At 41.2% G+C, this 23,197-nt stretch overlaps 1 protein-coding gene across 1 annotated transcript in view; it reads right to left on the bottom strand.

Annotated features, from left to right (window-relative positions):
* Positions 1 to 22,229, bottom strand: part of LOC110506717 (carbohydrate sulfotransferase 8) — a 208,644-nt gene extending 186,415 nt beyond the window's left edge. Inside the window, exon 1 of the mRNA XM_021586533.2 lies at positions 21,622 to 22,229. The gene's annotated coding sequence lies outside the window, so the exon portion shown is untranslated. The remainder of the gene's footprint in view (positions 1 to 21,621) is intronic.
* Positions 22,230 to 23,197: the final 968 nt, after the last annotated feature.

The following is a 23,197-nucleotide window of genomic DNA, read 5'->3' as shown; positions in this document are numbered from 1 at the left end:
GACTCCTTTACAAGTACAGTATGGCACTCTCGGGATTGTGACGGGTTTTCTCAGAAAATCTACCTAACAGGTATTGATGACACTGTGTATACTCTAAACACCACAAACAATTACTCATTATGCACCTGTGTTACTGTCGTTATTTCCATAATCATTAGTGCTACTTTGGGGCATTAAACATGGGCCTTTATTACTAAACTGATCAGCAACAAAAGAGTGATCAAATTAAGATCCTACATCTGTACTACAACATGGCATCATTCCAACCAGGACTTTAACCATAGGTTTACCACATGGTGGCGGTATGAACGTTTTGACAGAAAGCTCTGCTGTCTCCTCTGCCCCTGAGAAGGTAATTATCATCCTACAGAAGCTCCTACGCATCCATTTGACTTCGATTCACATGAAAGCCAGGTGAGACGGAAGGGACAGACTACTGAAGATTTGGTGAGGCCTGTGTGACCCAGATACAAAGGAACTCAGACAGTAATGTTCTTTCAGGACTTCATCAGAAAACATCACAGTGATCTCTACTGAGAACCAGGACACAAATGTTGAGATGCACACATACAGTTGAAGTTGGAAGTTTACATACACCATAGCCAAATACATTTAAACTCAGTTTTTCACAATTCCTGACATGTAATCCTAGTAACAATTCCCTGTCTTAGGTCAGTTAGGATCACCACTTTTTATTTTAAGAATGTGAAATGTCAGAATAATAGTAGAGAGAATGATTTATTTCAGCTTTCATTTCTTTCATCACATTCCCAGTGGGTCAGAACACTCAATTAGTATTACATAGAACACTCAATTACATACACTCAATTAGTATTTCGTAGCATTGCCTTTAAATTGTTTAACTTGGGTCAAACATTTCGGGTAGCCTTCCACAAGCTTCCCACAATAAGTTGGGTGAATTTTGGCCCATTTCTCCTGACAGAGCTTGTGTAACTGAGTCAGGTTTGTAGGCCTCCTTGCTTGCACACGCTTTTTCAGTTCTGCCCACAAATTTTCTAAGGGATTGAGGTCAGGGCTTTGTGATGGCCACTCCAATACCTTGACTTTGTTGTCCTTAAGCAATTTTGCCACAACTTTGAAAGTATACTTGGGGTCATTGTCCATTTGGAATACCCATTTGTGACCAAGCTTTAACTTTCTGACTGATGTCTTGAGATGTTGCTTCAATATATCCACATAATTCTCATTCCTCATGATGCCCTCTATTTTGTGAAGTGCACCAGTCCCTCCTGCAGCAACGCACCCCACAACATGATGCTGCCACCCCCGTGCTTCACGGTTGGGATGGTGTTCTTTGGCTTGCAAGCCTCCCCCTTTTTCCTTCAGGTTATGTTGATATAGGAACCAATCCATCCTGATCAGCAAGGGTAATAATCTAGACTTGGACCTTGATGCTATCCAACAGCCTGTTTATTGGCACATTCTCTCCCTGTATTGATATCAGGGAAGAAAGAGCTGATTTAAAACTAATTGCTCCTACTTCTATTCCATTTCACAGCCTGAATCTTTCCTCTAAGTTCTCCCCCCCTAGGACTGGCAGATAAAATAGAGCATGTTGATGGTGATGGGAACCGGATTTGATGTTGCCCTTGATATACTAAACAGTTCTTTGTGCTTAGCATAATTGGGCCGCTTGGTTCTCAAACCAAACTTTGGAATTCCCTCCGTACAGGGGTAAAAGTGAAGCTCTTTTTACTCCATTCTACCATGCATTGGCGTTATGATATATATATATATATATATATATATATATATATATATATAGAGGGAGAGAGAGATATAGAGAGGGAGAGAGAGAGGTTTCCATAGCCAGGTGACAGGTCTCAAATTTGAGAGGACTTAAACACTTGGGAATGATAGATTTCCATTAAGCATTTCTATTTGTATTTATTATGGATCCCCCTTAACTGCTGCCAAAGCAGCAGCTACTCTTCCTGGGGTCCAGCAAAATTAAGGCAGTTTATACAATTTAAAAATATTACAATATTTTCACAACACACTGTGTGCCCTCAGGCCCCTACTCCACCACTACCACATATCTACAGTACTAAATCAATGTGTATGCATAGTGTGTGTGTGTATGTGTGTGTGTGTGTGTGTGTGTGTGTGTGTGTGTGTGTGTGTGTGTGTGTGTGTGTGTGTGTGTGTGTGTGTGTGTGTGTGTGTGTGTGTGTGTGTGTGTGTGTGAGACAATGTTTGTGTTGCTTCACAGTCCCCGCTGTTCCATAAGGTATTGTTTTATCTGTTTTTTAAATCAAATTTTACAGAATTCAGGTGATTGAGATCTGGAGAGTGAGCTGCATTCAGGGGATCTATGTGTTTGAGAGTGTGAGCTGGAAAGTGGGCTGGAAAGTGAGCTGCGTTCAGGGGATCTATGTGTTTCAGAGTGTGAGCTGGAAAGTGGGCTGGAAAGTGAGCTGCATTCAGGGGATCTATGTGTTTGAGAGTGTGGGCTGGAAAGTGGGCTGGAAAGTGAGCTGCGTTCAGGGAATCTACGTGTTTGAGAGTGTGAGCTGGAAGCAGACGTTACCCCATAGTCTGTTCTGGACATGGGGACTGTGAAGAGACCTCATGGCATGTCTTGTTGGGTATGCATGGGTGTCCGAGCTGTGTGCCAGTAGTTTAGACAGACAGCTTGGTGCATTCAACATTCAATACCTCTCAGAAATAAAAGTAGTGATGAAGTCAATCTCTCCTCCACTTTCAGCCAGGAGAGATTGACATGCATGTTATTAATATTAGCTCTCTGTGTACATCCAAGGGCCAGCCATGCTGCGCTGTTCTGAACCGTGAGGTATTGAAAAATATATTTGAGGGAAAATGCTTTTTGAATCCTGGAAAAATTATCCTCCTAAATCTAAACCCAACAATTGCCAAGGGTATGGCTGCTATAATTTGGCGACCGGAACAAATTAAATTGAAATATGAGTTATAGATCTGTCATTCTCATTGAAAGCAAGTCTAAGAAGCGGTAGATCTTTTCTATGTGCACTATTTCTATGCTTCCCGTTAAGTTTAGTTTTTGCGTCTTTTACATTCGGTTTTGTACACCAGCTTCAAACAGCTAAAAACATACAATATTTCTGGTTATGGAAAATACATTTCACAGAGGTTTAGATAGTACAATGATTCTCTACACAATGACTGCTTGTTGTCACATAAACAGAAATTAGGAGTACTATTAGAATTTTAGCATCCAGAAAATGGTGGATGCTTTTCTGCATATTGCACCGTTAAGAAAAATATACAGATGTCAGACCTTAACATTTTTTCTCCTTTCCTTTTTCCATTATGATGCAAAAATACAGCCTACGCTTCTTCTAAATTATATAATTTCTAGACAGACAGACAGACACTATTTCCCAGGATGGGAGATCTCAAATAGCTAGTGGTAAAATCTGCCAGCTGAGAGAATGATACTTTGAAAAGGACATACATCACAACATGACAATCTTGGATGAACATTAGAAGGTACTGTGTTATTTGATATTTACCCTAGAGAGTCTTAGGAGGCTTACTGAGCCAATACTGAAGAAACCCATGCCACATATATTTAGATCCATCCCACAGATAGCAATGCAGCTGTGGATATTAAATGGAGAGAGAGGAGATATGGAATGAGGTACACATCAAAAATATTCAGACCATGTTACAGTAAAACACTTGGAATGAATCTTGTATTCTTCCATTCCATTCTCCCAGTGGAGCCTCGAAACGGAACCTCATAGAAATGGAAATGCAAAACTATGACAACCAACCATGGCATTCTGTATGAATCATGTGAATCATATACATTCATATATATTTATGGCAGCCTAAATGTGCCAGATAGATTGCGCCAGTTTGGCACAACATTCATCTAAATTACTGGCAGCGTAAAGGAGCCAGTGATATTGTGCAGGTCTGGCACAGCAGCTCAATAGCTTTCCCTGTCTGATACTGTATAAATGACCTGTGGTAATGTAATGAGTGTCAAGGACTTAAGTTCAGTGAAAGGGGGAACCAGAAAGGGGGACCTCGAAATTAGAAATCACTGGACTGCAGCCAATCTTATCACAAATCTATTTAGACTCCCATTGCTCTGAGCAGAGTAGGACAACACTGTTGCTCCGTTAGGACCGAATTTGAATAGCATCTATTAAAGGAGCAGTTTCTCAGACTGGTTTGCCAGATTGGGTTGGTGCTTGTCTTTAAAAGTGAGAGAGACAGAAAGAAAGAAAGAAAGAAAGAAAGAAAGAAAGAAAGAAAGAAAGAAAGAAAGAAAGAAAGAAAGAAAGAAAGAAAGAAAGAAAGAAAGAGAAATAGAGAGAGGAAAGAGAGAGAGAGCACTCCATATCAAAAATGCTGAAATTTCACTCAAATGCATAACAGCAGGAGAATGTCCCCAGCCTCAGACAATGATAACAGAATAATGCATTATGCAATGAAACCAATGGTCAAATAAAACTGTAAGAAACCCAGTGGTCGTGCCTTTGATTTTCGTTAAATCATAGGATAAACCAAACTGATGTCACATCTCCGATTGAAACCAGTCACAATAATCATGTTACTACTATAACACCATGCAACAGACGGTATGCCCTTGTCAAATCATATTGAAATGGTTTGACATACACTAGTTGTTATTCATGTGAATTATTCATGTGACTCTCTTGGTGCTGATGTCATTACAACAGGATGTTGCCATGTGCAGCCTCAGGGGAGTATGATACCTATTGGGATTGTTTTCTTCTTCACTGTAACACTTTCTAATTACATTTCAGGCATGGAGATGAGAAACCTACAATATGTGAATATCCTGCTATAGTGTTAATAACATGTGTATTAGGCTCTCTGGATGGTGTGGAGTATATGGCAACACAACAAGGAGAATGTAGATGAGAACATAGAAAGAGGCTTTTCCTCTTCTCCAGGTGATAGAATGAAACGCAGCAACAGAAATCTCTGAGGCGTCATGCGACTCCAAATAAGTGACGCTTTTGTTTCAAATGAAAAAGCAATGCTGAGATGCTGACTAATGAGCGATGGGTGGGTTGTTCTCCGTTTGTCTGAAATGAGCCTGACTTCCCCTCAGCTAAATGGTGTTCAGCATTACCAAGCAGGTCCCAGCCAGCACTGAGATGTTTGCTTTGATGGTGCCAGGACCAGCTGATTAAAACAGAGAGCAGGTTGGTAATTGCTGAAATTAGTGAGAGTGAAGCCTCATGCAGTGCAGCAGTCCAAATCCCCCCCCCCCCAAATCCCCCCCCCCCGCCCGCATTGTCCCTGCCCTTTGCTCCCAGTTGATTTATCCTTCAAACTGTCCACTGTGGGGTCAGATGAAAGTTGGTCCGATGTTGAGCTTTGGTGGGAAGACGGAGTCATTTTCATTTGCATTGCTTTGACAGCATTGTTAACCATCCTTCCCTATCACAGCTATTTTACAGTGGAAGCTACTGTACGGTACACTCTGTCCCCCTTACATCATCTCTCTAACAAAGGTGTCATTATTAGCACATGTCAAAGGAGAGATAAAATGGAAATATAATTGAATTTGGGCCAGACTCCTGTGAGGATTATGATTATTTGCAAAGCCATTATGTAGCAGAGAAGAAATAGTACTGTTATATAGCACAAAGTATTTGCTCTCTAGTTCCACTTGTTAGATGTTCCAATCTGATTAGATCCAAATGAGCAAAAGACTGAATGTACCAAAAGGATCTGAAAAAAGATTCAGCTGCTTGATCATCAAATATATATTTTTTAAATTGCTGCTCTACAAAAATGAAACATTCCCTAGAAAATATCAACTAGATCCACAGTAAACACATTATTTAACCTCACAGACTGTTTACAGCAACAAGCTGAGAAATTAGACACGGTCAACATTTCTGGTACATTACCTAGAGGACGCAGGCTCCACACCAAATTCAACCCCCTGAGGTGTATTCACTAAACGGGAGAAACATCAACAATGTTTTAAAGATTATTATTATTACACAGTTTAGGTAACGGGCTGTGAATTAGTAACTTGGTTGACATTAAGCTCTCATGGCCAGCTGGGATTACTTCATGGTTGATTCATGACATTAATATTCTTATTGGGAAAAAACAGCAGATATATCTGCCTCATCATGATTATGTATCTGTACTAGGCACATATTTTATGTTGTGGGATTAGATATACATTATTGAGATTTCTACTCTCCTTTCCTGTTTAACTGAGCTGTTGATAGGCCATTGCTGAAACACAGTGTCAAGGTCAATATGCTAACAGCACCGGCGTGAACTATGAACTATTGAGAATGGTGCTGAAGGTCAGGTGGGACAATGGGTTGGAAGTAGGTTTTAGCCAATAAGGTTTTCGCATGTTCATTGTTGACAATTAACTTTCTCTGTTTAAGCAAGATTCCATTGGAATTTCAGTTATTTAGATTTTTTGGGGAGTTGGGGGACTCATTCAAAATGTATTCTCTTCTATTTTCATTGACAGTAGATGCAGGTACATCTATTGTATAAATAGCTATAATATCCATACTCCAAATAGAAAATGTGCTGCAATGGCACAGTGCCTAGTCATGAGCAGAGATGCTGGACTTAAATGACCATACATCACAGTCTAGGTAAATGCCACTGGCTGAGCAATATTCATACTACAAAGGTCAAGAGGGATAAAAGGGAAACTGTAGGTGATGCTAGAAGTTGCAGAGCACAACCAATTACTTTCCTGAGATGGTCTTCAACACTTTCAAGACTAGACAGAGCAATAGCTTTCACAAAAGCCCCAAACCCCTTTTAGAAGGTGGGAATAGGTCCAGGTATAGGACAAACCTACCACAGCAGAGGCCTTCTGTATTACAAGTTAACTTTCATAGACAAGAGTCCATTTGAACGGAATGAATGAAAACGTACGGGGGAGCATTTTTCAGAAAGCAATTTCCTCTCGGTTGTTTATAGAGAGTTTCTGTGGGACATATTCAACACAATATTGTCTGATAAAACATCTATTTAAAAATAACCTACTTCCTTCCTATCCCCAGTTCTGGAGAACAAAGGCAGCAACAGGTGACAATCAGTGGAACTGGTATCAATACCAGCAGCACAACGAATAACGATACTGCACCATATTTATGTTAAGTAGCACATTGTAGAACACTGTGGGACATACTATAAGAGAGTGCATTCAGCTTGGTTACAAAACATGTTTGACTGCTCCTCATTCATTTGTCAGTGTTATGGACTGTACTGTAATGTACTGTACTGTTATGGACTGTACTGTAATGTACTGTACTGTAAATTGGCCCTTGGATCATCACATTGTCGTCAGTCACTCATGTAAAGTAGACATTGTATAATCTGTGTTAATACTGAAGATGAACATTTACTACATAGTAATAGGCAATCTGCTCTCCTGGAAGCCTGATCCTAACTGCAGATGTCAAGTCTTTATATCTTTACCTGTTGTAGTCGCTCTTTGTCTCCAGAAACACTTCTACTAATAAAATGCCCCCATGTTTCTATCCATCGCTCATGCTTTCCAGGCCTGCCACTAATGGTGACTACTCACTCTGAACAAAACTGGCTCCATTTGAAAGCTGTCCTTTAGTATACGAAATTGACCGGCTGTAGGTAGCTGAGAGCAAGTAACCTCGTAGAGCAGCGGAACCAAGTGCAGACTACCAATTTTTTCATTTACCAGCATTGTAGAAAAGAAAGGGGCTGACTAGGAGTCACTATTAAATATCTATATTCCCTGATACAAGTGAAGCTCCCAGATCTCACTCGATGTTGCGATGAATTATTTGTTGCAACATCGAGGTGTGTTCCTGCATGTTTTACAGATCGCACCAGCAACAACAACTATAGCTACATCCTTTGAATGCTGTATCTACCCAGTGTATATGACCATGTATGGTAATGCTGGATGTGCTACTGTGTGATGGGGAGGTCAATGCTTCATTAACAAATGATGAGCTAAGCTGTGACTCAGAGTTGAGTATAGTGGACGACACATTAACAAACAAAAAAATGGTGAACCCCAGTTTATATGAGTAAACAGCATGTCTTTCAACAGGTCCATCAATAAACATACCCGTACAAGGGAACAAGGAAAATAAAGATAGATTTAGCATCTTAACTGAATATATTGATTTACAGCCTTAACATAGTCATTCATAGTCTTCCCTTGGTCATGAGCTTTACTGTATGTACTCATGGACCTGTTATCATTGATTTAGAGAATCTAAAGATTTCTGAACTTACACATTGTCAGTGAGACACTGTGCTACCTTTGAAATAGTTTCAAATATGTATACACAGGTAAAAAATAAATGTGTAATTCTGTTTTTATTGAAGACCCAATGGGATCTCTGAGTGAATGTAGAATGGCATTGAGTTAAATTGTCAGAGGCAGCTGTATTTAAAGATGTTTGACATTAGGCCTCTAATTCACAATAAAGTGTCAGTGGGCCAGATAGACAGACCATGGCACAAGATAGGAGACACGTGCCATGCCCACTTCAGGAGATGCAGTATTTAAGCCAATGGTTAAATGGATCCTTGACTGGGATAAAATGTTGTAGCTCAAATAGACATCATAGCATCGGGTGTTACATATTCTGTCACCTGCAGTCAACCACTGCCGTTGGTATGAGAGGCAGATCTGTAAGGGGACAGTGAAGAGGAACTGTTCTAGCATAGCTACTGTTTCAGTTGTTCAGGTCAACCAACAATCCCTACACATACAGTCACAACTGCTTAAAGTACAGTACGTGGTGGCCATTTTCAAGCACTAGGCTAACCCATGTTAGTCAAATCAGATTAGCAACTGTTTTGCACTGATTACACAATAATGTAATGAATGTTTAATAACGGCTCAAAAAAGGGATCATGGTGCAAATGGGATTGTGTGGGCTTTTTCAGACGGCAGCAACTCTGAAAGGCATCAACCTAAAGCTTGCTGTTGAACACTAATGCTTAATCTTAATGACAAGCCTTCATTAAATATGAATACAAGGCACCTATGCTTTGGGAATAATAGGTCCTGCGCATAATTAGTTTAACTGTGGTGGGGCCCTATCATAACCAGACACTCAGAGACAAGCTTTAACGGCTACTGTAAAGCAGTGGTTCTCAACTGGTTTTGCCTCGGGACTCAAATTGAACCAGGTGTTTGTCTCAGTCGCGACCCAATATACGCACTGCGAAAACTAATCGCCAAAATACAATCTGAAAAACAATGCTATATTGATAGTAAATGTAGTAATTATAGGACAAGGGCACAACATTCCTACCACTTTCATTGTCAATAATATCATTTTGCCCACATTTTGGCCATACATTTTGCCCATACTTTGTAAGTTTTCTACCTGGTTTAATATGTTCAAGTTCTGACTGGATAATTTTTCCATTGTGTATTTATTTATTTAAACATGTATTACTCAGACACCCACACTGGTAGGAAATGAACAATGTAAGGTAATAGACTTTGCTTCTTGGAAATGTTTTCCCCATTCCCAGTGTGTGGGAGAGGGCAGGGGAAAGCGCACTCATCAGTCATATCAGACCTCCTGTAGGGCCAAAGAGGGCAGTGATTGGTTGGTAATTAAACTATCTGGTAAATGAAACACTGATTGAATTAGCAGAGTGATCCCTTCACTGCCTCAAGTTCTTGTTTATTAATTTAATAGTGCAGAAACGCTGGAGAATTTTGTAGAATTAATTCACAAGGTGTGTTTTTCTAATTCAGGCGTGCAGTAAATATTGATAATTGAATATATCTGTCCCATGTATTTTTCCCAAGGCTTGGAATTAATGAATGTATGGGAAAACTACCTTCATAACCTCATAAAAATGTACCTTAGCCTTTTATTACTTGTTATTGGTTACTGCACAGTATTATACAGAGCCATGATCGCATTGAACTCCCGACCAATTATTCAAGCAAACAGCAAAATTACCTTTAAAAAACGTATTAAACAACATCTCCTGGAACAGCGAGGACTGTGAGGGGACACACACACAAACACAAGCACACACAGACACACTTTAACACACACATTTTGTAGTTGTATTATTTGTATATCATTGTATTTAAAATGTGTGTGACTGTCCTTGTCTATCAGTTTATCAGTGTTTTTGTCACGCCCTGATCTGTTTCACCTGTCTTTGTGATTGTCTCCAACCCCCTCCAGGTGTCACCCATATTTCCCATTATCCCCTGTGTATTTATACTGGTGTTCTCTGTTTGTCTGTTGCCAGTTCGTCTTGTTTGTTCAAGTCAACCAGAGGTTTGTGTCTGAGCTCCTGCTTTTTCCAGACTCTCTTTTCTCCGCCTTCCTGGTTTTAACCCCCGCCTGTCCTGACTCCGAGCACGCCTGCCTGACCACTCTGCCTGCCAGACCCTGAGCCTGCCTGCCTGACCCTGAGCCTGCCGCCCAGTACCTTTGCCGCTACTCTGGATTATCGACCCCTGCCTACCTTGACCTGTTGTTGCAATAAACATTGTTACTTCAACACAGTCTGCACTTGGGTCTTACCTGAAACTTGATAGTTTTATTACTTTGTGTTTTTTGTGGACCCCAGAAAGAGTAGCTGATGCTTCTGCAAAAGCTAATGGGGATCCAAATAAATAAAGAAAACAAATAAATATTAAGTGTGGTCAGAATATATACTACACATTGAACACTAGAGAAGGTGCTATATATCTAGAGAGAGAGCGCAACAGTTCAGTCAAGCTATAGCAGTTATCTACGTCTGTAATACAAATAGCCCTACGACAATCACAAGCTTAATTATGACTACAAAAATTCATGTCACATTACACAAACCTAACATTAGTAACTTGTGAGAGGGTGAGTGAATAAAAATAATAATAATAAGAGAGAGGGCTTCCTACTGGGCACAGATAATTCAACATATATTCCACATGGTTCAACGTAATTTCATTGAAATGACGTGGAAACAATGTTGATTCAACCAGTGTGTGCCCAGTGGGTTGCTATCTCTATCTACGAAAGCTGTGGTTGAGTCATTTTTCTGGCTTCTAAGGAGCGATACTGAATAATATTTGGACGATGTCGTCTCCAGTGAACCTCCCACCATCTGTAGAAAGAGGTGCGTATGGGCAGTAAGATGTTCTGTTAATCTAGCTTTCAGAGACGGACACGTTTACAATACAATATGTCAAATGTAGTATTCAAATGGAAGGCAAATCTATGCAGCAGCATTGTTAATGCATTTCAATAAAACCACAACTGTTAACCACCTGCCACACCTACACTTCTGCATGGACCTGGTCTTTTGTGTCACAATTCAACTGAATAAACCTGTGACTACATTTTAATGGTTGCTGTTAAAGTAACCTGTACTCTATTTTCACTCTGTTTTCTAACACAGCTGATAGCTCTCTCAGAGAAAAGTTCACTCGCTGAGGTTGCCCCGGCTACAGTGTACCGGTGTCTGTATCACAGAATGGATGAAATGGCTTGAATAGCGCTACACTGCCAGCTAATAACTTGACAAGCGTTAGTGCAGAATACATTTGTGTAATTAACTTGTGCTGAAACACAGTTGCCTAATTGATCAACACCCTGATACCTGGGCGTTGGGTTCCACAGGAGTTAAGCAATGCTTTCAGAGCCCCACAGAGGAGGGGTGGAGGGAGAGTCCCGAGCGGAGGGCAGGCTGGGCTCTGGCTCCCTAGCTCCCTGGCTCTGTTTTCTAGGCACAGTGCCATCCATCCACAAACTAACTCACAGAGCACCTGGCCCCTGCCTGCTGCCTTTATCCTCCCTCGGCCCTCAGCCTCCGAACGGTGACCTTGTCTGCCTGGAGGAATATGTTCATCCCCCTGAGCAGCAATATAGCAATACACATCCCTGGCTCCCTAGCTATACAGAGACACGCAGATCAAATCCGCTCCCCAGTTCATCCTCACCTTTATTTCAAGGCCAAGACAAACGAGCGTTGTCACTAGCTACCGTACAGCAACGTCAAACTCTGGGAATAAGGACATTATCTTCCTGAGAAATACTGACTGGCACAAAATCCACAATGATCTCTCAGAGCATCCCCAGCAGTGAACCAAAATAATGTTTTCATTTCTCAATTGATCAGTTGCATAACTAATACCTTACCTGGTAGCTAAAACCACAGACAAATGAAACCTGTACAGGTACAATACACTCTTAGAAAAAAGGGTTCCAAAAGTGTTCTTAGGATAACCCTTTGGGGTTCCATGTAGAACCCTCTGTGGAAAGCGTTCTACATGGAACCCAAAATGGTTATACTTGGAACTAAAATGGTTCTACCTGGAACCAAAAAGGGTTCTTCAAAGGGTTCTCCTATGAGGAAAGCCAAACAACGCTTTTAGGTTCAAGATAGCATCTTTTTTTCTAAGAGTTTAGGTACTGTTCTTACGAAAGGTTCTTTAGATAAAGCCTAGTGCAAAGGCAAGAAAACAATTACCAGTACTTTAAAAAGTATTGTTTTAATTGCCTGCATTACTCTACAGGCAAGCACAAACAATCCACAGTTTGTGTCGGGTTGGTTTTCAATCTTACCTCAGTTCTAGCCAGTGCTTGACTTGGGCAGGGGCTCACATCAAATGTTCTACTGCTTGAGCTCCTGTTCCTATTATAGAATATTAGCTCAAAAGTATTGTGGAGCTCCTGCACATAAATATAAACATTACCGGCACCCAAAATGAGTACCGGCACCTATTTCCTTCCAAGTCAAGTACTGGTTCTAGCAGGAAATACATTAAAAAGATGTTCTCTTGGTTGACAGACTGAGCTGAAGTATCCAGTAATGTAGCCCTAAAAACTCATCCCTCCTGAAGTACATTATTAATTATAGAGATGTATTGATCATTTGGTGTTCTATTAGGGCAACAGGGAGTAAAGAGATTTCCTGTGTCCCGGAAACTCACTCCTATGAACATTTTATTATTCCAATTACTAGATTGTCTTCCTATTGAATTTGATCTTAAAAATTCACTGAGTATACCAAACATTAGGAACACCTTCCTAATATTGAGTTGCATCCCCCTTTTTGCCCTCAGAACAGCCACAATTCGTCGGGGCATGGACTCTACAAGGTGTTGAAAGCGTTCCACAGGGATAATGACCCATATTGACTCCAATGCTTCCCACAGTTGTGTCAAGTTAGCTGGATGTCCTTTGGGTGGTGGACCAATCTTGATACACACAGGAAACTGTTGAGTGAAAAACTCAGCAGCATTGCAGTTCTTGACACAAACCTGCACAAAACTACCATACCCCATTCAAAGGCATTTAAATGTTTTGTCTTGCCCATTCACCCTCTGAATGGCACACATACACAATTGTCTCAAGGCTTAAAAATCATTCTTTAACTGGTCTCCTCCCCTTTCTCTACACTGATTGAAGTGGATTTAACAAGTGACATCAATAAGGCATCATAGCTTTCACCTGGATTCACCTGGTCAGTCTATGTCATGGAAAGAGCAGCTTTTCTTAATGTTTTGTATACTCAGTGTAGGTATGTTTGTTTCCCAAATCAATGTGGTTCCACTGCCTCCTCCATTCTGCAGCCTGAGAGTCTGTCACGCTGGTATAAAGGATTTGAAGACAGGCGCAGGAATACTTCATCTGGGTTTTTAATACACCCAAAACAAGCATGTATACAAAATACAGGGATGTACCCAAACAAAAGAGCGAGGGTAAACCTCGTAGAACGACACGGGACGAGACCCGTAATACTATCAAGGCACAAGGCGAGACCCAGATGCAGACACAGGAGGCAGATCGTTAGAGTCTTACAATGTTTATTAATCCAAAGGGGTAGACAAGAGAATGGTCGTGGACAGGTCAAAGGTCAAAACCTGATCAGAGTCCAGGCAGACAGGCTCGTGGTCAAGGCAGGCAGAATGGTCAGGAAGGCGGGTACAGAGTCCAGAAACAGGCGAGGGTCAAAATCGGGAGGATTAGAAAAAGGAGAATAGCGAAAGGCGTACGGGAAAAACACTCTTGTTGACTTGACTAAACGTTCAAGACGAACTGGCACAGAGAGACAGGAAACACAAATAAGCGACACCTGGAGAGGGTGGAGACAATCACAGGAACAGGTGAAACAGATCGGGGCGTGACAAATACACAATGCCAAAACATGCATAGGTACTCGCAAGACCAACGGACATGGGAACAATAATCAACAGCCCAATGGGGAAACAAAGGGCACATTCATACAAACACAATCAGTGAGGAATTGGAACCAGGTGTGCGTAATGACACAGTTCAGTACAGCCTAGAAGGCGGGTGACGTCGACCTCCAGAGCTGGTGAACAGAATGAGCAGCAGTACCGGGGGGATCCGTGACAGAGTCACGTACTCTACATGTGCATCTCTGCATGTTCAGAGAACGGTCTGGAGATGGTCTCTCTCTCCATCTCCCTCTGTCATTCTCTTTCTTTCTTTCTTTCTCTCTCTCCTCTGCCTCTCTCTTTTGCTCTCTTTCTCATTTCTCTGTGCCTCTCCTTTCCGCTCTCTATCTGCCTCTCTCTCCACCACCACCCCCCTCTCTCCCTGTTCCTCTCTCTCTGCTTCTCTTCTCTCTCTATCTCTCTCATGCCCAACAAAGAGCACATTTGCAGACTCTCCCCCACACTCGTCTGAATCCTCTCTGCTTCCTCCCAGCTATTCTTCCCACGGTAGCGACTCACATTACACCATTCTTCACTTTAATGCACTTTAATAGCATTAATATCTCCTTTTGCTCCTTGAGCTGCAATAAACACCCCTTACATCTTAAGAAAGCTGCTTAAAAGCAATTGACAAGGGTAGTCTACCACAACAGATAGGGGGAGTGGGAAGACAACCATAATGATTCAGCTGTTTTAATGCATTATCGTTCTCTCCCTGCATGGAGCACTCTGTAAACAGGCACTATAATATGTAGAAAAACAACACGAGTCACATGTCACCTTCTATGCCCTCCCAAGTTTCACCAGAAGTGACAGTGAAGGTCGGGTCGGTCTAAAATGACAGCGGGCTCTAGCATAAAGATAAGGCTCTACTATAAAACATCCAAACCAACGAGTGTGGGTGCCTCTGGTTTTGGAGGAGGAAAGAGAATCCTCCCTCTGCATTATTCAATGGATCTCCTCCTCTAAATAACAGCGGCTGCGGATTGTTTGACATCCCAAATGAATAATTAAGGGATGACCTTTTGTTCCCATTAGAGGTGATGGACCAATATCACATTCATCCACTTCCTGTTTGAGACTCAGGCTGCCATCAAATAGCACTCTATTCCCTTTATAGTGCACTTTTTTGACAAGGGCTTTGCATCCCAATGTTGCACTTTATATACATCACAGAAGACTGAAATATAACAAAACATTTGACATGGAAACACCAGATTTCTGGTGTAAAAATTATAATAATGTTTATTAATTATGAAAAATATTAATAACATTCCACCCATGAGGCCACTAGAGGGCGCTTTGGTAATTCGACTGCAAGAACTACCCAGTAAACTCAACTGGTGTCTCTGATTCTCCAGCTCCAAACCAGTCGACAAGGCCATGGGTGTTGCCTGGTGATGTTGCGCTGTATGGAGTGCGAAGATTCTTGGCATTGAAAGAGGCTCAGTGTTCAAGCGAACACATATTTACAACCGGGTGAGGAATAATTCATTGTAATCAGAGTGCAGATCATGCTCTTATTCCTTCACGGAACAGATGTGTCGGAATGAAAAGAGCAGGCTTCTTTTCTCTCTCTCTCCCACCCTGCTCTCTAGCGGCCTGCCAAATGGAAACGGCGAAGGAAGGTTAGCTCTTTGAAGCCACTGTGTGTTTGTAGTCATGCGCTCCTGCTCCACATTGGGATCTCAGCTGGTTCTTCTTTAAAAAGAGAGAGATCTTGTAATGTCGCACAAGCCACTGCCTACGCACTAAATCACTGTCCTTAATCAAAATCAAAAGTGATCCAAACCCCCCTCCCCCAGTCCAGGGTCACCTAGCTACACAGTACCATGGGTTCAATACATCCCATTGGTAGTAACTGATAGGATCTACTGTATATTATATTAAATCCTATAGTAACAAAAACTGCAGATTCAGCTTGGAAAGCAAAAGGGAAAGTAAGTGAATTACAGAAAAATGTAATGATTTCACATACATTTTTTATGTGAAATCATGTGAAAACATATGGTTTTGGAAAACCTCACATGTGATCACATGGTAACACGTGTAGTTTCATGTTATCACATGTTGCTTTACATGATATCACGTTATCACATTAACTTCACATAAGATCACACATGGGAAAAAAATTGAACACTTCACTTGTTCACAAGTGAAATTCATATATTTTTTCCATAAGGGACTAACAGGTGTGAGGAGTAATTGCTCTGACAAACACACACACATGCCCACACACGCACACAGTCTCTCTTTCTATAACACCCACAAGCAGGGTGGATGGGCCTTGGATATCCATAGATCGGCACGTTTTTTCACAGGACCTCCACCAGGCAGGGTAGCCTAGTGGTTAGAGCGTTGGACTAGTAACCAGAAGGTTGTAAGTTCTAACCCCTGAGCTGCCAAGATACAAATCTGTCATTCTGCCCCTGAACAAGCAGTTAACCCACTGTTCCTAGGCTGTCATTGAAAATAAGAATTTGTTCTTAACTGACTTGCCTAGTTAAATGAAGGTAAAATAAATGATTTGTGCGTTCACCATTTTTTTATGGGTGTTATAGTAAAGCCCATAGGCAGCTCCTGAGTTTCAAGTTTGGGGATGCTTGCAATTTATCCTACCATTTCTATCCATCTTCGTGACAGTTATGGTCCTTTTTATATGCGCATTTTCAAGGAACAGTTTCACTTCAATAATAACGTTCCAGTTTTTCAAAATCATTTTCACTCGGTTAATCATAAAGATCTGAAGTAAGATTCTAAAATTCTAAGAGTAATAATGTAACTAAGGCGAGAGCATCAGCCTCTGCAATATGACACATTGATACGCTGTGGCCCATTGGCGACTAGAGAAATGAGTGAATAGAACTCAGAGATAGCCCATAGGCCAATGCAGCATCGTCAACTAAGTAAAATACATAAACCTAAAGCCGACAAATAAAAACAGTAGAAAATCTCCTGATGAAAATTCTGGTTCTTTCAATCACATTAATCTCTCTACTCCGCCTGTCTGCCTCCTTTTCTATCTGTCTTGACTTGAGCTATCGCTAGTGAAGTACAACATTGTATCAAATCATCAACTGGGTCCGGCCAGAAGCTGTTGCTAGCTAACTTGCAACATTGTGTCAACTAGCCTATTCCAGACCCTCATAGTTTCCCCGCACCAGTGAGCTCGAGACAAACAGCAGTTTTTTTATTACATTTCCACTGGATATATGGGATCATCAGATCATGATATTTTGCTTTTTCACTCTTAGGCTTGGTGATTATCGAGGCCGGGAGTGTTGGAAAGATTTTTTAAATACTGAGGAACTATCATTCGCAATGGATGTTAATAAAAAACAGACTTCGTTGACAATGTGTGAGGTGAAAACAATCACTGAGAAGCTAAGCTTAGGTGGATGTGGTGAGTTAAGACAATCAGACATTGCCTAATGGGCACATTCTTATATTTACACGCAGCAGATTAGGTAGGCCTATTTCTATGCGTGCTCAGGCACTCCTGAGAAACCAGACTCATGCTCATTGCTCATGGAGCACTTCAAACAAAAGACAATGAAAAGATTGACAACACTTGTAATGGTTATGAAATAAACCAAAACGTGTTTATCACAAGTGTAGCAGGTTGTGAACTCCGCAAACAACGTTTCCATTCCGAGAATGAGAATGGTAAATGACTGTAATTAATAAATGCATTAACAGAAATTAATGTAACCAAATTAACGGTACATTTACTAGGCCTACTGGTGACAGATGTAATCCGGATTTTTTTTTTTTAAGCAATTAAAGGGCAAACAATTCACCGAATGAAACAGTGAATGCGCAAGAATTGATGAGAGACAGCTGAGTGCATTCTGGAGAGCTGAGTGTGTTCATTCTGAAGATAGACACAACATATCTTCGCTGCACACCCCTCCCCTTCTTCTTCTTGCAACATATTAAATTATACTCAAGACACATTATCGTCACGCATATTTTAGATGTTTTTCACTGACAGCCGCAACTCAATCAGGTAGACATTACAAATTGTGGGCTTCCCAAATAGGCATAGGCCTACACAGCTATGTTTTTAAAGAAGCTAATGATCCTCTGTGGCTAAGTCATGCTATCTGATGAAGTATTTAAAATGTTTTTATTGAGACAGGAGTAATTATATAATTTTGGCAAAACATCAATGTACTTTAAGGGAAGCCAGTATCCTAACAGTGCACTGTGGACCTGCCAACTTACCTTTCCAATTCACATGAGGCTGAAACCAGAGAACTGTATATAATGACGAGATGCTCATCTCTCTGCCCTAACAACGGGAGTCGTTGTCCCAAAGGCGGGAAGGCAAGCGACAAGCTTAGGTCTGCATATTATGCCCATAGAAATGCATTAAGCCTATTCTGGACAGATTTTGGAGATTGTCAGCCCTCTCGCTTCGCCTCTGCTGAAACTCTCTGACCGACGAAAGCATCTGAGTGAGCAAAACAGCGCCCCTCTGTATTACTATATTTAGCCCATATATCTGATGCTGTCTGGACAGAAATGGTATGACAATCCATACTCTTTTGGTCCAGACAGGATCAGATACTGTACATGGTCTACACATATTGAGACAGGGGGGCTCTATTTCGCTCACAGATGCTTTATCTCGGTCAAATAAATCAATATTTAAATATTTTATTTGGATAGGCAAGGAGATATGGTAGGGGGCCCGCCCATAACGCCGGCCGTGCACACAAGTACACTCACTCACACCCACAGTAAGGCATCCCTAGCTTCCAGCTGGGCTTGGATTGCGCTCTTCCCTCCGTTCCGAGGAGCCGTTGGTCACTGCAGAGCCATCTGTGCTATGTCCCAGCTTCACTGGGCCTCTGCCAGCCTCAGTATGAGCACAGCATCTTCAAGCACATTTTGTACATGTCAAAGCTCTGCTGTGTCCAATGACCCTGGCCGCTGACAGAAGCCATTGCATTCAGTCACATGGACACCACCTCAAAAGGGGCCTTATTCTCTAGTTGGACAGCACCTGCATTCTCTGGCACCAAGTGAAAAGGGGTTGGGGGCCATTTTAACATGATTGACATACTAATTTCCTGTTACAAAAAAACAAATGACACAATACTGCACAAATATACCACATAATGTTTCTATAATCAGCAAATGTACAGAGTGGCTTCACAGAGGCCTAAATCTTGATGCCCAAAAGGACCCCAATGACGGCAGAAAGCTGAGGTCCTCAAAAAGCCATTGAATACGCTGCATCTATCAGGGATCAGTAAGAGCTGGAGTAGCCTAACAGATGATTATAATAATTTAAAATGACATCTTCCACAATGTGTCATACCCATGCTTATTGACTGGGTCACTTTTTCAGAGCTAGTAAACACAGCAATCGTGTGTGTTCTTTTCCCCAATATGTTTCTACTGTGTTCAGCAGAGCACCTAGCAGTAAAGTCATAGATTTGTGGGAGAAAAACATGAACCTGCCAAAGAACGGATCACTGACCTTCGTCATCAATTACCAAGAGCTTCTTTTTTTGGCACAAAACATAACATGTTTTTGGAAGCAAGGAGGGGAGAACAAATGGAACCCAGTATGCTGAACTCACTCACTCTTTGTCATAAAGTATAAAGTGATGTTTGCCTATTTAAGGGTTTGCAGTTTGCACTGCAGTTAATACTGACACCTGATCCTTGCGACCATCACCTTTATAATCCGACACATCCTCTGGGTCAGCTCCATAGGGCATCTCTGAGCCACATATACTGTAGGTCAGATACAAACTGCAATAGTAAATTAAGCTTACACAAAACGTTCTATACGTCATCCACGTCTGTTATCCACACAGGCACTTGAACCTACACAAATCCACAATATAAAGCTGATCCTCTCAAGTCTATTGTCCCTTGGATCCTGTAAAGCAGGCCCATAACCACACCTTGCTGTCACTCACATTCTTGTCTTTACCATGCATGCAGCAGGTGCTGTTGGAGACTGGCTTATGTTTGTTTTTAATTACCATTTTTTGTTATTTTACATTCTTACGTTTAAAATGGTGGGGAGTGTATTTATTCTCCGATTTCTGTCTGCCTCAGTGCATCTGGTAATAATGAGAAATTGAACAGAATCGTGGTTCATTTGAAAGTGGAGTTAAACACAGACATCAATGTAATATATGCCATTTCCCATCTGACAAAACAAGGTGAAAAGAATATTCCAAACATAATAAGAATGCTCTGTCATTCATCACAGAAAATATTTACAGTCAGTCTACCTAGCCCGCTCTAACCTGAGACTTGTGAATCGCAGTATGAATAATGGGATACTTTCCCCATGTACTCAGTGTATAATTAGGATGAACACAATTTGAGTTCATTCACTGACCACTTAAATTGAATAATGCATGCTTGATATGGCAGTCTGCAAAGAGCAACTAGGCATGACTCTAAATGAGGGAAAGACAGTGGCAGCATTCATTATTTTCAAACTTTGGGAGAGGAGAACCAGGGCAAAGAGGAGCAGAAGAATACTATCTGCTTGACTAATGCCAATAATGGCATGGTACAATATCAATATATGGTGCTGTATGATGGATACCAGAGGAGAGAGCATGATCATTTCTTCAACAAACACATCTATCCACTGTAACTAGGCTATTGGCATTATGTCACCTCTAAAATGTGCTGATGAAACCTATAGGTCATTGCAATCCACTGTTTGATTCCTATGAGCAAAGGCACACAGAAATGTGTAGGAAAACGTTTCTCGCACAAAAGTAGGCTAAGAGATAGGTCTACTGTAGTGGCACAAAAACAATTGTATTAACAATATATATATATAATATATATCAACTAGTGATGACCGTCTCTACAGGTGACAATTGGGCAACTGTATATACATATGTATATACAGTTGCCCAATTGTCACCTGTAGTTAACACAGCCACAAGTCATCACTAGTTAACACAGCCACAAGTCCTAACCCCCCTTATTTCTACACTGTATCTTCTAAAAATCTGATTTTAAACCTAACCCCAACCTTCACCACACTGATAACCTTATGCCTAACCCTAACCTTAAATGAATAGCAGAAAGCACATTTTGGTTTTCATACATTTTTACGATATTGGCAATTTTGACTTTGTGGCGGTGGTATCTAGTGGAAAAGGTATGAGACAGTGAGACAATAAACAAATCAAGCAAATATGTGCTAATGAAGTTTTTATATTTCAATAATAACTAAATACGCTACATGTATCAATGTAGCCTATCAATATGATGTGTAACGAAGTTCTGTAACATTTTCAACAAGAACACAAAAACTTGACTGACTGAATACAGGTGAGATGTCAACACAGACTACTATAGGATTGAAGACAGTTGGCCTAGTTATGTTTTATGACGTAACTGACATGACAAAAATATTATCTAGATACGTATGGGAATAAACTTACCTTAGCGAAAGCACCTGATATCATAAAGCTGACAAGACGGGGCAGATAAGTGTGGGTTCGTGTACTGATTCTCCTCACTCGTAGATCAGCCAAGTCCTATCTTCAGCACCACCGAAAGGGCGTCCGCCTATTTCTTAAATAATAGGCTTTTCCGACTAAACAAACCCGAGACAAATATTAGCCTACTGTCTCTACAAGTTAGATGTCTCGTGGTCAAGTCCTGGTTGCAATAGACCTGGTTAGAGCTTCGTCGGGTAGAACTAATGTGAAAAGATGAAGCGATGGACGGTTCGCCAATCAGACAGCAGCAGTGTTGCACTCCACTCTTGTGTCTTGCGCTTGAGTTTTGCATCCCGGGAAGTCTCCAAGGAGAGGTACCTCTTCTTTCCTCCAGGCAACCGCTACAATAACAGTAATGTCTGGTGATACGTTGACAAACTGATGAATAAACTACATTTCATCTTTTGGATTTGAAGTGAGACAAAATATGAACATGACGACAGTAGCATAGTCACCGAACCAGTGCGCGCCCTTATTATAGTATTAGCTCAGTAACTGGGAGCGGTTGTTTCCTGCTTACCTGAACACGAGTCGATGCCAGGGATTCACCGTATAGAATCCATTTTTATCTGGCTAGCCTAGCGCGAAGCGGCTATACTGTAACTGTCTGAGATCAGGGTGTCCGCCCGTGCTGTGAAATAAGTGAAAAAAAACGGCTACCACGCGACAGAGACAGGTGCGTCTGCTTGTCGTGCAATAAAGACAGAATAGTTAGAAGGGGGAAAAAATGCTGATATGGTGTTTGCACTATATGTTTACGACCACGCACTGTGATAGTTTTTAAAATAACAACGTATATTTAATTAGAGTAAAAACCCCAAGTGACATATTTTCATTCCCAAGATAAGTTGACAATCTACATAATTGTAGAAGGGAAATCAGTCTGGAATGGATAGAGACATGCCTCACTCTACTGTAGCCTAACTCACATATAGTCCAATAGAGAAAGTGGTAATAAAAACCATAAGGGAAGTTGTATGGTTCTGAATGGAGACTTTGGTCCCACACCAAAAAGTGCATAGGCCCAGCCAGCTTTGCTAAAAATGTGGTTATGTTGTCTCTAGGTGTCCATCATAGACCTCATCCCAGACAGGCACAAGACAGATGGTTTCAGCTATCAGGGGGACAGATGAGGTGACGTTTATTGATACATTGCTCTCCATGAATGATGTGATGTGAGAAGGGCACACTTTATTCAATAATGGCCTCAGGACAATAACATTTTCTCTTAGAATGTCCTATGCATCAATGGCTGGCTTCTAGCCTGCTATGCTCAGAGAAAGAGGATACTTTTTTAAAGAAATATTACAAATGCTGTATGACACTGAATGCATATACTGTATATACTGTACATACTGTACAGTAACCTTGCTGACCTTAACTCATGCATATACACTAACTTACTCTGTATTCAGCTACATGCCTGGGATGGATTCAAGACTCAAGAGCCCCCATGTATGGTCCTGTCAGTGGGGTGCGATCAAAGTGGAGGCCTTCATCTGTAACCCCCGCCATG

This window comes from Oncorhynchus mykiss, chromosome 26, assembly GCF_013265735.2.
Source record: "Oncorhynchus mykiss isolate Arlee chromosome 26, USDA_OmykA_1.1, whole genome shotgun sequence".
In the NCBI taxonomy this organism is placed as follows: Eukaryota; Metazoa; Chordata; class Actinopteri; order Salmoniformes; family Salmonidae; genus Oncorhynchus; species Oncorhynchus mykiss.
The sequence above is the reverse complement of the archived record's forward strand: the minus strand, read 5'-3'. Positions and strand labels throughout refer to the sequence as shown.